General features: G+C 35.2%; 1 pseudogene; it reads right to left on the bottom strand.

The window, feature by feature from the left end:
• Positions 1 to 15,245, bottom strand: part of LOC109049360 — a 63,179-nt pseudogene that overhangs the window by 43,701 nt on the left and 4,233 nt on the right.

Here is a 15,245-nt window from a genome sequence, read left to right as displayed (position 1 = left end):
CTGGTTAACCAGCCTCACCAATGTGTAGCATGGCTACACTTACAAAAATCTACTGTGGTAGTACTACAGTACAGGTGATGATACATGATAACATTATGATACTTTCAAATATGTTATACTGAAATTACTTTAGTACGGTATTAACATGGTAAACCATTCCATGGTACTTCCAAAAACACCGCCGGCCTATCAGTGGTAAACTCAGTGGCTACTGGCAATTGTATAGTGAATTCCCACGACAAGTTGGTAGCCTTATTTTTGGACCGGACCGCACGCTATACCAGCCATGGACGCGGTTCTTGCAGCTCTAGACGGGCCTTGTGGCCAGAGATCCGTGCATCCTCTGTTTGCGCATCCTGTGTGCTTTCGTCATTGGCGGAGCAGTCGGTCAATCCCACCTTTCCAGTAAATACGACTTGTGATTGGACTGTACGTCAGCAGACAGCAAAGCATTGGCCAAGAGCAGAAGGCCCTCCCTCTAGGCTTTTTTTTTAGTTGCGAGGTTGCGAAGCTTCATTTTCGCTCAGTCTGAGTTTCAGAGTTTCAGAGCAGAGCTGCGTGACAACGCTGCCACTAATCACGTGAGTCGCAAGCTCGCAACTGTGTGGACGTATCTCCGCAAAGTGGGTGTTGTAAACTCGGCTCTGAAAAAATAGTCTGTAATAGGAGTGCAAATGTAATGTAATGTAATAAGTTTCACCCTTTCGAACCTCAGTTTTTGGAGTTTCAAAATTTTTTTTCACCCATTCAAACACCAGTTTTCAGATCACTATTTACAAGGTTTCAAATCTGGAAAACAAACTATACACTGGGAGAACAGTGACAAATTCAAAACTCTGAAAAAATGATTGCACAACACCGTAAAAAAGTGTTGCACTTCCGAAGAAGGAAAACTCAAAAACAAAATTATGTTTGCAGAGATTTAATTTTTTTTTTTACCACTTTGCAAGCCTGCAAAACTCTGTTTTCAGAGTTTCAAAACTTTTTTTCACACATTCGCACTCCAGTTTTCAGATCACCATTTACAACGTTTCAAACCTGGAAAACAAACTAATACAATGGGAGAACACTGACAAATTTGAAACTCTGAAAAATTCTTTGCGCAACATCGTAAAAAAAAAATGTTGCAGTTCTGAAGAAGGAAATCTCAAAAACAACATAATGTTTGCAGAGATATTTTTATTTTTTTACATTTTGCAAGCTTGCAAATCTTATTTTTCGATCTTGCAAAACTTTTTTTGTAAGATTTTGAGTTTTCGAACACTTAGTTTCAACCTTTCAGAACTTTATTTCCAGTTTTGAATCATGGCAGGATAATAATCCCATAAATACCATGCTACATGAATTTCACTAACATTGTCAAATTTCAAAATTGCTTGGTATTACCACCCAATGACATTACTGTACCAAACTACAAGCACAGTAACATTTTGTCAGTGACACTTTGCTATGTTTTTCAGTATTAGCACATTTTTGGACATTTACCATAGTAATATCATGGCATTTTTGTAAGAACCTAGGAATAATATGTAAATAATGTTACTTTCAATATCATTGTAAATTTCTGTACCTTAGTAGTAACAAAAAAAAGTATTGTGTCAGTACCATGATACTTATGCTGTAATACTGTAATTCATGAATTTGGTCTTTACATGGTGCTCCAAGGTATTTCCAGGACCAGCATGGTACTTTTTGTAAGCATATGCTGGTACCAGTGCCAAATCAGCACTAACTAGCAAAAGTCTGGACTAGTATGGAAGTCCAACAGGGTCAGAGGGTATTTCAGTGTTGTTCACTGTTTTTTAGATTATCTCACAGTACATTTTACTCTCAGAACCTCAGCGAAACAAATGTTTCAGTGAAAAGACAGATGGGCCTGACAGCATCTGTCCCAAACTGTCCTGCTCCAAATTGCCCAAGTTCTCTTTTGACAAGCCTGCCAATGTCTCTCACACCCTTTCTGCCAGTCTTACATCTTAGATTCAGGGCTCAGGTGCCTCTCAGAGAGCACAGAAATTGCATAGAGAATCAAGAGACGCCATCTGATGACCAGAGACTTCACTTCCTCTAGAGGATGCCTTTCTGGCAGACTGACATTTTCCTAATGGGACCGATGAAGGAGGTGAATGAGGGTCATATTGAATAAATGGTACTGCCCAGATCTCAGACACATCTAGCGAATCCGTCTGTCCATGATCGTTAAGCCAAAGCTGACTGCTGCTTTACTTTACCCATCAGACCCCTGCCACAGGACCCTGACTAGTACTAAATATCAACGCAGATGAATGTTGCATATCAACCCTAAAGTGTCAGTGCTAAGTTTCCACATGTATGGCTGAGTTTGGATTAGCAGGCTAGTATACTACATACTAGTATGCAAATTTGTGTACAGTTTCATATACTACACGTATACAGTTTTTAGTGATATAAACTACCATTTAAAAATTTGAGGGTTGGAAAGATTTTTTAATGTCTCTTAACTTAGGCTACATTTATTTGATCAAAAAGTAAAAGAGTAATATTGTGAAGTATTGCAATTTACAATAAATGTTTATTGTAAGAATTCTGAATTAAATGTATTATGGTTTTCACAAATATATTTGTAATATATTTGTAATCACAAATTTGCTGTCAGGCCCATCTGTCTTTTCACTGAAACATTTGTTTCACTGAGGTTCTGAGAGCAATATGTACTGTGAGATAATATATATTTGACAGCACTAATATATATAAATATATATTATATATATATATTAGTGCTATATATAATATATATAAATATACACAGTACACACACCTATATTATGTAAACAAAAACTTTTATTTTGGATGCGATTAATCGCAATTAATCATTTGACAGCACTAAAATATATATGTATTGCTACCTTAAATGCTACTGAAGTGTCAAAATAGCTTGCCCAGCACTGTTTATAATACAGAATGAGTAGGTGTGTTCAAACCTTTGACTGGTATGTGCTTTTCAACCTTTTTCTATGCATATATTTTACTATGTCTTGGTGTTTTCAGGCCTGATGATTAAATGATTGAAATCACAAGCACTTACATTTAATACAAGTGCAAAACAGCACAATCCAAGTGTGGGTGTGAATCAGTCTCTGAGTGATTCTTGATTCTCTATAAAACACCTCTTCATGGTGGCCCTTTCATGATAGAGTTTCTGCCCACACACGAGTGATAAAGACGGAATGATCCTGATGTTGTCCTCGTGGCTCCTCTGGAGCTTCCTGCATCTCACCTTCCCTCCGTAGCCTCTGTCTCTTAGCCAACGTAGGTCCAAGGACATCTCTGAGATGCGAGTTCTGATAGGCTTACACAGACTCGTTTTATTTCAGTTCGACCTTGATCTTTAGTAATGGCCTATCATGTTCTGTGTATATTAATAAAACAGCGTTATTTCTCCAAAATCCCTTTTGCTAAATTCAGCAGCCATCCCTGGCTTCTTTGATATTCAGTATCAAAGTATCTACAGTATCTTGGTACACTGGATGTTCAGAAGGGTTTCATGTGAGGATTCAGGAGGAAAGGGAACAGGAGATGCATCTGATCAACTCAAGTCTTTGCATAAATTAACACGAACCCTGGGAATTGTGTTTATTTATTTATTTCCTCCCTTACCAGGTTTAATTAAGGTTCAAGCAATGTCTTTGGGATATTTGTCTGATGTAACACGAGCCCACCCTCCCGCTCTCCTACCGTTTCCAAATCAAAGCATCAAAGCAACTGAGGAATATGTTTTCATTGTTCGGTCAGGTTATTTTTAGATGCGTTCTGCAGGAATATGAGTTAGTAGTATCGCTGGCATTTCTTATGAAAAGGCAAACATCATTATCAGAGCACACGTAACATCTCCTGGCAAACAAGACACAAAATATAGAGGTAAATAGGGATATTAACAGCGTACCTTAATTGCTTTAAACAATTAACACTTCATCTTCCTCAGTTAAGGATTCTTGGCCCATCTTATTATAGGCTATTAGCACCGATTATTAGTGCATGCTTGATGACGGAGGAAATGGGCTGTGATGCAGGAAGTGTCACCGGCTGTAGAGTCTAATCTGATTTTCGTGCCCAACACCCACCAACCCCATGGACTCCATTTAGACGAGTACTCGCAGGGCAAGCCATCGGGGAGGCCGTGCCATTTTTATTATTCAAATGCTGCTGAAACGCATCCTAATATTGTGGAACGCATAAAATATCCAAGGACGATTTTCCGCTGGGTATTAGCTTAGCATTTCCCTTCTCATTGTGAAACACTGAAACATCAGTCAGCACTCTGATAGGCTGCTTGCTGCTTGTCCATTAGTCTACTTAACCCATCCCATTCCCTGTCGCTGTTAAATCAATTTCCTCTCTGACATACCAGAATAAGTATTGATTGAGGGTTTGCATTACCGGTGGTTTGGGCCCTTTGCTGCTGGACATTTTTATCATAGCTGTGTGTGCCAACTGATCACTTTAACGTATAGAACAACTAGTTCGAAATTTGCCAAGATGTTTCTCTGTGGACATTTATAAAGGTGAATCAGCAAGGCTCCCTTTTTTAGGCTAACATTTGAAGTTTTTTGATATTAAAATATGCACTCATGTAGATTTATATTGTGCACAGAAAGCATTATATATCCTTCCCACTATATGGGCAATAATCGTAATGTTTTTAGAGATGTATTCTGTTTGTCCACAGTCTAGAAAAAAGTACCGCAGACATATAACTTGACAGAAGCATCTAGCATTGGTGATCAACTGACTGAACAAACATGCAAGTAATTAATCTTAAATTGTGTGTACTTGTTGAGCATTGTTAGTTAATTAATATTTACGAGCCAAGCTGATAAAATTTAGAATATATTTATAATATACCCCTCCACTATCTGGTATGAACTGCTAGAACGTTAACAGGTTAAACTTTTTTGCATAGGTCTATTCCATGCATTAGTTCACCTACAAATTCCAGGACCAGAAGCATTGAAATGGGCGAAAGTAAACATCTTTGTGATATGCAATAGCATAAGCATGCAATATCTATCAAAACTGATATCTGATTAAACCTAAAGCATTGCCAAATTTCAATGCCAAGACAGTGCAGAAGATCCTCAAGTCCTTGCAACTTCAGAGTGTCTTCATGAGACCCAAATTTATCAGTCCTACCAAGATGAAGGTTTAGTGCATTTATATTTCATAAGGTTATGTGAAATGACTACCCTGGAAGATTGAGTTCATTCTGCAGGCTTGGTCTACAGGTTAGCACATGTGCGCTGGACACAAAGATGTCCCAAAAGTGTCAGGTTTGCTCAATAATATTAATTATGTGATATCAAATGTATTTATTTGAATGTAATAAAACAATATCAAATTCCTAAAATATGAAAATTTGCTCCTTATTGTGTTCTGATACCTTTCTCCCTCTCTTCTCCAATAATTTCCTGGATATCCTATACTCTTTCTCTCAACAAATTGACAGAAAAGCCTGAAAAATAAGCGATTAAACAATAAAACAAGCAAAAGCTATCCCTCAGTAACACAAACACTGTGTTGTGCATCATTACCTTGCTGGTATGTCGATATTGGAGATGGCGTAAAAGTACTTGAGCAGGTTGTCCCTTTGTACGTATGTTCCTCCAAGCGCCGGTCTCAGCAGCCGAAGCCGCAGGTTTGTAAAGGTGAAAAAGTCTCGGAGGCCTTTCATACTCTCCATGCGTGTGTATAAGTTGTCCATGTTTTGTAATTTTGTCCCAGCAAATATGGCAAAGCGTTCCCGGACCTCGAACCGCACATTCTTCTCATTCTTGGAACCCACCCAACGGGAGTATTGCTCGGTACATATGACTCTAGTCACATTCGTGGCCGACAGATCCTGCACCCTTTTTGGCAACATCCCGAAGCCATCCATGCAGTCATCGGCGTAGTACTGGTAAGGCTGCCAGGTTCGTCCATAATTCAGGGACTTGTCCAGCACCATTATTGTGGGCCGTCCATACTCAAAGGTTATCTGGATATCATCTGTTAACTCCAGGCTTTTGTTCCAGGATAAGGATATGTTGGCCTGAAGAGGCTCAGGAAAACGACTCCATGTTACAGTCTGCCAGTACGTGATGAGTCCAGTTCGCTCACGGTCTTGCATCAGCTCTGGAGGATGGGCAAGTTCTTTGGTGGAGGCATCGCATTCATCACTACACAGGTATGGGTTTTCCTACAGACAAAAGGAAGATAAAAGGTCAAATAAAGAGTGGTACAAAATTAAGAAAGGATAACTTAATAATAATAAAAAGAAACATGTTAAATATTAAAATATATAGGGTTTGTTGAATGATTTTATAGCAAAACACTACCGTACAAAAGTTTGAGGTCAGTAAGACTTTTTTTCAGAGAAATTAATAATTTTATTTGACAAGGTTGCATTAAATTCATCAAAAGTGACAATGAAGATGTTTATAGTGTTACAACTTACAAACCATTTCTATTTCAAACAAATGATGATTTTTTTTAACTTTCTATTCAAGAATCCTGCAAAAAAGAAAATGTATTACAGTTTCCACAAAAGTATTAGGCAGCGCAACTGTTTTCAACGCTGATAATAGGAAAAAAAAATTCAAATCAGCATTTTAGAATGATTTCAAAAGGATCATGTGACATCAACTTTACCATCACAGGAATAAATTATATTTTAAAAGATAATAGAAAATAGTTATTTTAAATTTGTAATAACATTTTTGATTAAATAAAAGCAGCCTTGGAGAGCATAATGTTTCAAAAACATAAAAAAAAAAATCTTATTGACCAAATGGCAGCATATTTAAACATACAATATATATAAAAATAAACATTTTAATATGTTGATTTTTAATGCAATATATATAAAAACAAACACTGAAATATATATCTCATCAATTTTTAAAAATAGGTTTTTATAGCTATTCATACAAAAATTTTTGATCAAATAAATGCATGAGACTTCTTTCAAAAACATTAAAAAAAAAAAAATCTTGCTATCTTGCTAATATAGCATATATAAATTTGAAGAAGAAAAAAAATATATATATTTTTTAATTAATTCTTTGCATGTTTTATAACTATCTATATCTATGTAGATAATCCCTTTCCAAAGTTCCCATCGCTACTGTTATTTCAGGGTTTGAACCTTTGCCCTAGTGACACACCAGGTGTACGGATTAGCCTACAGATTGCCATCTGGTCACCCTTGAACCCTTAATTCCCTTGTAAGTAAGCAACAGCCATCCCACACAACAAACGTTTGAGGAGTTAAAAGTCTCAGCACACGCTGCAGCATCTAAAACTGACAGATTGGTGTCCGGGGATAGTTATTGTTTTATAGCCGGCACACTTGAATGTTTCTCGGGCCAAGTGTCTTCATGGACCATTAGCTTCCATTAAGAAATAATTCGAGCTACCTGTCCCAACCATCTGGAGTACCTTAGCACTTTGATCCATAACCAGGAAGCACCTTAGCCTAACTCAGCCCTCTGACTCAATCCTGCCGTCTTTCTCCGTATCATACAAATCCAGTCCAACTGCTGCGGCAGGTGGTTCTTAGGCTAAACCTCCAGCTATCCTCGCAGGAATGCCCTCACGTCTAAACAGCAGTGTGGCTCTTAAGAGAAATGTTTGCCCAATGCTTAGCAGCAGGAACGTGTGTCAGTAAACAGACAATACGGTGGTTTGACCTCCTCCGGTAGACATGTGGTTGTTGTCACTGGAGAATTCACAGCAGAGCTTGAGACAATGACTAATCATTACTGTGATCAGACCAAAACAATTACACAATTTATTGAGGAAAAAAACACATTGTGAATACATATGAATGGATACAGGAGTCCAAGTTAAAAACTACTTAATCCAGATTAATCAATGTAATTTATGTGGAGCGATTCAATGTATATTCAGTTTACAAATACCCCATTTCTATTTTTTTGTTTTGAATTTGTATTCATAAATATCATATATTTAAATTGTTTGCTATGGCATATTTAAACATTACATTAATATTTAATATTAATATTAATTTTAAATATTAATTTAATATTAATAATAATTAATAAAATGTATATGTAAATGGATGGCTGTGAATTTGACTAATATTTAATTATAAATGATTAAGTTAAATAATAATTTATTTTGATAAAATAAATATCAAACCTGTTTGTGATGGCTGAATTACATTCCATATTAAAATATGTATTAATATATTTTAAAATATTTTAGTAAACAGATTGTTGTGAATTTTTGAATTTTGTTTAATAATTAAATTATTAATTAATCACTTACATAATATTTATTTATTTTAATAACTTCTATTATCAAAGCTGTTTGTTTGTGTCTGAATTACTGTGATATTAAAATATTTGTGTATATATATATATATATATATATATATATATATATATATATATATATATATATATATATATATATATATATATGTACAGTATATGTGTGTGTGTGTGTGTGTGTGTGTGTGTGTGTGTGTGTGTGTGTGTGTGTTTGTGTGTGTGTGTGTGTGTAAATGGATTGCTATGCAATGTACTAATAATTCAATATTAATTATTAAATAAAATAATGATTATTTAAATAACTTCTGATATCAAAGGTGTTTAATAAATATTTAATAGATATTTATATATATATATATAATATTTAACTAAAATATTTAAAAAACTTCTGATATCAAAGGTGTTTGTGACGGCTGATTTACTTTTGATGTTTACATATTACTATTTATATATTTGTAAATTGGCTGTTTTGAACTTTACTAACATTTAGTTTTTAATTAATCAATTAAATAATATTTAATTTATTTATTTATTAAATATTTAATTTAAATGTTTAAATATTTGACTGAAATACTTAAAGTTAAAATATTTTCTCAAAACCTAAAACAAAGATTGTAATGTACTGTGTTTTTTGAGGACAGGCTATAAAGCACAAGCACCAGCATCCTGGAACAGCAGTGAGGTTTTTCCAGGACCCTGTGATTTCTTTTGACTTTAGCTGAATGTGACCTTAACATTAGCATCACACACCTTTCAATGGGATATCCCGACCTCTCTGTATGAGTCCGTTTGTATTGCACATTCAATATATGGTTCAGCATTACCAAGGAGAATCCACATTGCAATGAGGATCTGTTTATAGGGGCTGACCGAGAAAGAAAGATGGATGTGTGTTCTTAAAATAAACAAGATGAATCAGGGGATTTTGTTAACAAAAATTGGACTCAAATAGAAAATGTTACAATGTTTCATAAGAGCAGTCACTCTGGTAGTATGAAATGTTCTGACCCCGGTTAACAAGCTGTGAAGAGCAGGTACTACACTCGTGGAGACCGGACTGACCGCTAGTCTTGTACCTGGAGAGGTGGAGTGAGTTAATTACAATGAAGGCAGCTCCCTCTGGACATCCAGTCATATAACAGCTGGCGCTGAACAGCTTCAGAGAGATACAGTCCCTAATTATACCAGCCAGAAAGTGACTTGCACAAGAGTTTCAACTGTCCCAGAGAGTGCCAGAATAGGGCTTTAATATGCAAATATATTATCAAACCATTTTGAGCTTATTTAGTCAACTTAGTAATGTTTCTGATGTTTACTGGATTTGGAGTGCCTTTCAAATGCATTTCAGATGTGTTATCAGACTGTTTTTATGCATGGTTTGATCACTGAATGAGAGTTTGATTTCTATGGAAGCTTATTTCTGCCACGGAATTGAAAAAAATAAATAAAAAATGGCAATTGTGACTTTTTATCTCACAATTTAGACTTTTTTTCTCACTATTTCAAGGTAGCATCTTACAAATCTGACTTTTTTTCAAATTATAACTTGCAATTTTGAGGAAAAGGGTCAGTACTGTATTTCAAGATGTAAACTTGAATATAACTTGCAATTAAGAAATACTGTATAAACTTGCAATTCTGAAAAAAAAAAGATAAAAACGAGATAAAACCTCTTAAAATGAGATAAAAACTTTGTGAGAATTGTGATTTCTCAGTTCTGAGGAAAAAGTCTGAATTGTGAGATGTAAACTTGCAGTTACAATTTTATAACTATTGTGAGAAATAAACTTGCAATTTTGAGGAAAAAATGTCAGAAATCTTAGATGTGCGATTTTATATCTTACAATTGTGAGATATAAACTTGCAATTCTGAGAAAAAAAAAAGCCTGAAGTGTGAGATGTAAACAAAATGATCAGATTTATGAAATTAAAACTAAGGACTTGTCCAGTTTAACATTCAGTATATCATTAAAATATTTAATGTTATTATCCTAATTTTCTTTTTTTTATATGTCCTACAGTTTGTCAGTTTCACTATGTTTGTAGTATTTGTCCCTATGGATTTACCATCAAAACTTCACACACAGAATAGCACTTCTGTCATCTGTCTTCTGCGGGATGCATTGCAAGTGAAAGTGAGCTGCTCGCAGAAGGCAATTTATTCACAGACAAGCAGCTATAAGAAATGTATTACAGTCTATAAGTGTGACTTGAGTGTGTGCTAAGATACAAATTATACAGTGATCAATAACAGTTTGCTTATGCAAGTCAGAATGCTTTCATAACATACGGTACAGTACTTCCATTTACATGAACCACCTTTAAACCAGCTTTCAGAAAAACAGCATTCACATCAACCAAGCAAACCCCGCCAAAAGCTATAGCAAAGTGTCTTTTCATTGTGATTAATGCTCTGTATAAGAGAGATATATTTTAATCTGGAGAAATGATGTTGGTGTTTGAAATGTTTTTTTGTTTTTTTTTGATACAGTCAAAAAGGACAGGGCTTTATTGCAAAAACAATACAAGAATGAGCATGCTGTTTTTTAAACAACTAAAGAAAGCAATATGAGGAATGCAAATTACTACATGAAGACGTGGAGATTTGAAGAATCCCCAAGACCTGAGGCGGCATGAAAACAGACAGATGGGGGATTATTGCGTGTGGACACATGGGGACAAACTCGACCCCCTTTGGGAGTACAGGATGGGGGAAAGTGTGCTTTGGATTCATGGAAAATTCATGAGAAATGGCAAAAACTAAGTAGCTACAGGATTTTTCTGTGACAAACTGACAGTTCATTGTTTAAGTGTAGAAGTGATGTTTTCCAAATGCGGTAAGAGAAAAAATCTGGACCAAATGTTTCCGTTTTCCCATGGTGCATTGCGAGAGTGTGCAGTTACTCAACCTGCTATATTTAGTCCTGGCTCTTAATGTGTTGCTAAACAGGCCAATAGGATTATTCCTCATATGACTGTGTGACTAAAGACAGTGATTTCATTCAAATAGTATGTGTGAGGAAGGATGATACACAATGGAGTCTTTAAATCTCGGTCTATGTTCAGATGCATACTGTATGCAGCAATGGGTCATCTTTCTGTTTGGCTAAGCTGAGATCCTTCCTCCCTCCCCATCCTTTATACTCTCTCTCTCCCTCATTAGCCTGCACTACATACAACAAGAACTTCCAGTGGTAGCTAACATCATGCAAGAGAAGGAAAGAAAAAAACACAAGGCACTGAGTAAAAATGCAATGGCATCTCCTGTGGGCGCTGAGTGACTGAAATTTCCTCTAAATCTTTAATGAGCCTGGAAAGCTTCTCCAAAGAAAGAGAAGTTGCCAAATCTAGAGGGCTTACGTGGATCAATTAACTCGCTTTCAATGTGAGGAAAAAAAGAACGCTGATTGTAAACACAGTTCAACAGGCTTAAAAGAGTGCCAGACTCACTATATCAAATATGCTTTGTATGCCTTGATAAATTTAAAATAAACCTGTTGTGCTTGTACCTAAATGTACCCTACAACAAATCAGAGTCCGCAAAATTCTGCAGAAAAAAATAAATAAAATAATTAGTAGAACTTAAAACTCATTCACAACTGTAGCATGTTTGATATATTTCACAAAAATGTATAGTTATTTTTTGTTGTTGTTTTGTTTTGTTAATTTTTTATAGGCCTGCCCACATATTTTATTTTATATATATATATATATATATATATATATATATATATATATATATTACATGTTGTATATTTTCTTTCATTCTATTATGTAATGCATATACATACTTGTTGATTTATTCTGGTCTGAATGTTTTTTAAATAAAGGGGGAAAAATAAATAAAAATAAATATTTTTTTCATATAAACCTACCTGACAAATTGTACATTTTCAGTTTATATGGTATAAAAATTAAAAAGAAAACAAATTATATCCATCAATATCTGTGTAGCAAGAACCAGTTTAATTGTTTTTGTTTATTTTTATACTTTTTATGTTTCATTTTATACATAGGATGCATGGAAAAATGATGACAAAATTTAATAGAAATGTTACATAATAGCATGAACTATACACAAGACGTCAGTAAGGCCTATATATGAAAAAGAAAAATCTAAATAATCTAGACAACTAGTTTTTTTCTTTTCTTTTTTATATAGGTCTACCTGAGCTCTTGTATGTTTTATTCCATGCTATTATCTAATATTATATGCTATAATATTTCTAAGTAGCCTGCATTACTTTGAAGGCATTATAGTAGCTATAAATTATTCACCTACATCTACTGAGAGTCAGGCGAGACACTTCCTGTCAAGGACGCCTAACGCTACATTCATTCCTGGAGTTGTAACCATAAACAAGCGAGGATCACTTCTCTTTAACACTGCTGCTTTAAAACGCACTGTGACTGCAGGCACATGGAGTTATTCTCACATGAAGCAAGTTTGATCTTGTGAATGCCAGAAGGTCTCCTCAGTTTAAAGTGCCTGGCCCCTCTGCCCTCCTTCCCTCCCTCCCTCTCGCTCAACATCTGAATGCAGAGCAGGCTGATCAGTGGATGAACAGTCAGCTTTTATCGATCTGAGAAGAAAGTGCTGACAGGGAAGGACATAACTACACCCTTCTCCTAAAACTCATCTCTAGTTTCTTCTGCTCAGTAAGCCATCTCAGGTCGACATGGAAAAATATTCCTTAATCAGTATGCACGAAATACATGCCCTTGTGTCAGGTTATTGTATGAATAGCTGATGAGGACAGAAAGTTTCATGTGGTGCAATATATAAAAAATAGGAAACTTACAGGAATTGTGTCCAAATGCGATTTTTGGTAAATAATTAAAGGGTTAGTTCACCCAAATATGAAAATTCTGTCATTAATTACTCAGTCTCATGTCGTTTGAAACCCGTAAGACCTTCGTTCATCTTCAGAACACAAATTTAGATATTTTTGATGGAATCTGCGTCACGCCGGATCTGTTTCCAGTTGTTGTGATTTGATCTGAACGGTAACAGCGTATCGGTGTGACGCAGCTGAGATATTCTCCAAAATAGCACCAGGGAGACAAATTGTTCAATAAATGTGTTTCTTTAAAATCAGTAATGTTTTTAAATATTTTTACAAGAACTGTTTTCTATTTTAATATATTTAAAAATGTAATTTATTCCTGTGATGCTAAAGTTGAATTTTCAGCCTCATTACTCCAGTCTTCAGTGTCACATGATCCTTTAGAAATCACTCTAATGACTTTTCTTATTATTTTGAATTTAATTTTCATTAAATTTTATATATGTCTTGTCTACTTTAGTTCATGCTATTATATTATTTTGATATTCTATAATACAATGTGCTTTCATATTGTAATATATCATATTACATTGTACAGTAAAGAATCATTTGTGTCAGCTACATGTATTCTTAATGTTTTAAGATTGTCCTGTGGTAGATTTTTGTAAATTTTCTGCTAATTTAAATGTAATTTTAATTTTACTTAATATTGAGTTAACATTTTGTGAAAAGTTCTCTTTTATTTTTTAAGCAATTTGGTATCTCATTTGCTATGGTTAAAGGGTGGAATGCTTAAAAATACACAAATTTTGCATGAAGTTTTGCCTGATTTACAGTCTGGACAAGATGACACAATAGTTGCCAAAAATCAGAGTCAGACTGCAGATTTGAGTTGACAGATTTCATAGAAAACCACATAGTGTATGATGGTCACAGACTATTTTGAGCTGATTTTAGAACATGTATGGCAAATTTACACTGCCAATGTGGCACAGAAGTGTTTCTGAAGTGGCATTTAAGTGTCTGTTTAATGCTGGTCAAAGGTGGCAGAAATGTATTTATACAGAAATTACAACTGTATGCTTTGATACTAGGGACTGAGGTGAGTCAAAGTAGGTATAATTAAGGGGATAGTTCACCCAAAAATGAAAATTCTGCCACCCTCATATTGTTCCAAACCTGTAAGACCTTCGTTGATCTTTGGAACACAAATTATGATATTTTTGATGAAATCGAAGCGCTTTCTGACCCTGCATAGACAGCAACGGAACTACCACATTCAAGGACATTGCTGAAATAGTCCATGTGACATCAGTGGTTCAACCATAATGTTATGAAGCTACAAGAATACTTTTTGTTCACAAAGAAAGCAAAAAACTTTGATGTGGCATTGCATCTTTACACTGAATTTTGACCCTGCACAGAGCAGCCTCATTAATCACTTACCCCATGTCGTTCCAAACCTGTAAAAGTTCCATTCGTCTTTGGTACACAATTTAAGATATTTTGGATGAAAACCGGGAGGCCTGTGACTGTCCCATAGACTGCCAAGTAAATAACAGTGTCAGGGTGTCAAAAGTGTGCAATCTGGGTTATATGAAGCAACGCGAACACTTTTTGTAAGCGAAGAAAACAAAAATAATAACTTTATTCAACAATTCCTTTGTCAACAGTCTCTTCTGTGTCTCTTACCGTATGCTGCGTATACTCTTCTGTATCATCCGCGCCACAAAGATGCGCTGTTTTCTTTCAAATCAAAGCTTAATACACGTAGAAACAGCGAATCCTTGTGGCCTTGATGATACAGAAGAGCATACAGTGATATGGAGAGACATAGAGGAGACTGTTGACAAAGGAATTGTTGAATAAAGTCATTATTTTTGTTTTCTTCGCTTACAAAAAGTGTTCCTGTCGCTTCATATAACCCAGATTGCACGTCTGATGGCAGATGGAGTATTCTGACGACGACTTTCATACCTTTTATGGACATTGACACTGTTATTTTGGCAGTCTATGGGACAGTCACAGGCCTCCCGGTTTTCATCCAAAATATCTTAAATTGTGTTCCGAAGACGAACGGAGCTTTTATGGGTTTGGTACAACATGGGGGTAAGTGATTAATGATAAAATTTTCATTTTGGGGTGGAGT

Source organism: Cyprinus carpio, chromosome A8 (assembly GCF_018340385.1).
Source record: "Cyprinus carpio isolate SPL01 chromosome A8, ASM1834038v1, whole genome shotgun sequence".
NCBI classification, from domain to species: domain Eukaryota; kingdom Metazoa; phylum Chordata; class Actinopteri; order Cypriniformes; family Cyprinidae; genus Cyprinus; species Cyprinus carpio.
This window is presented reverse-complemented; position numbering and strand designations above follow the sequence as displayed.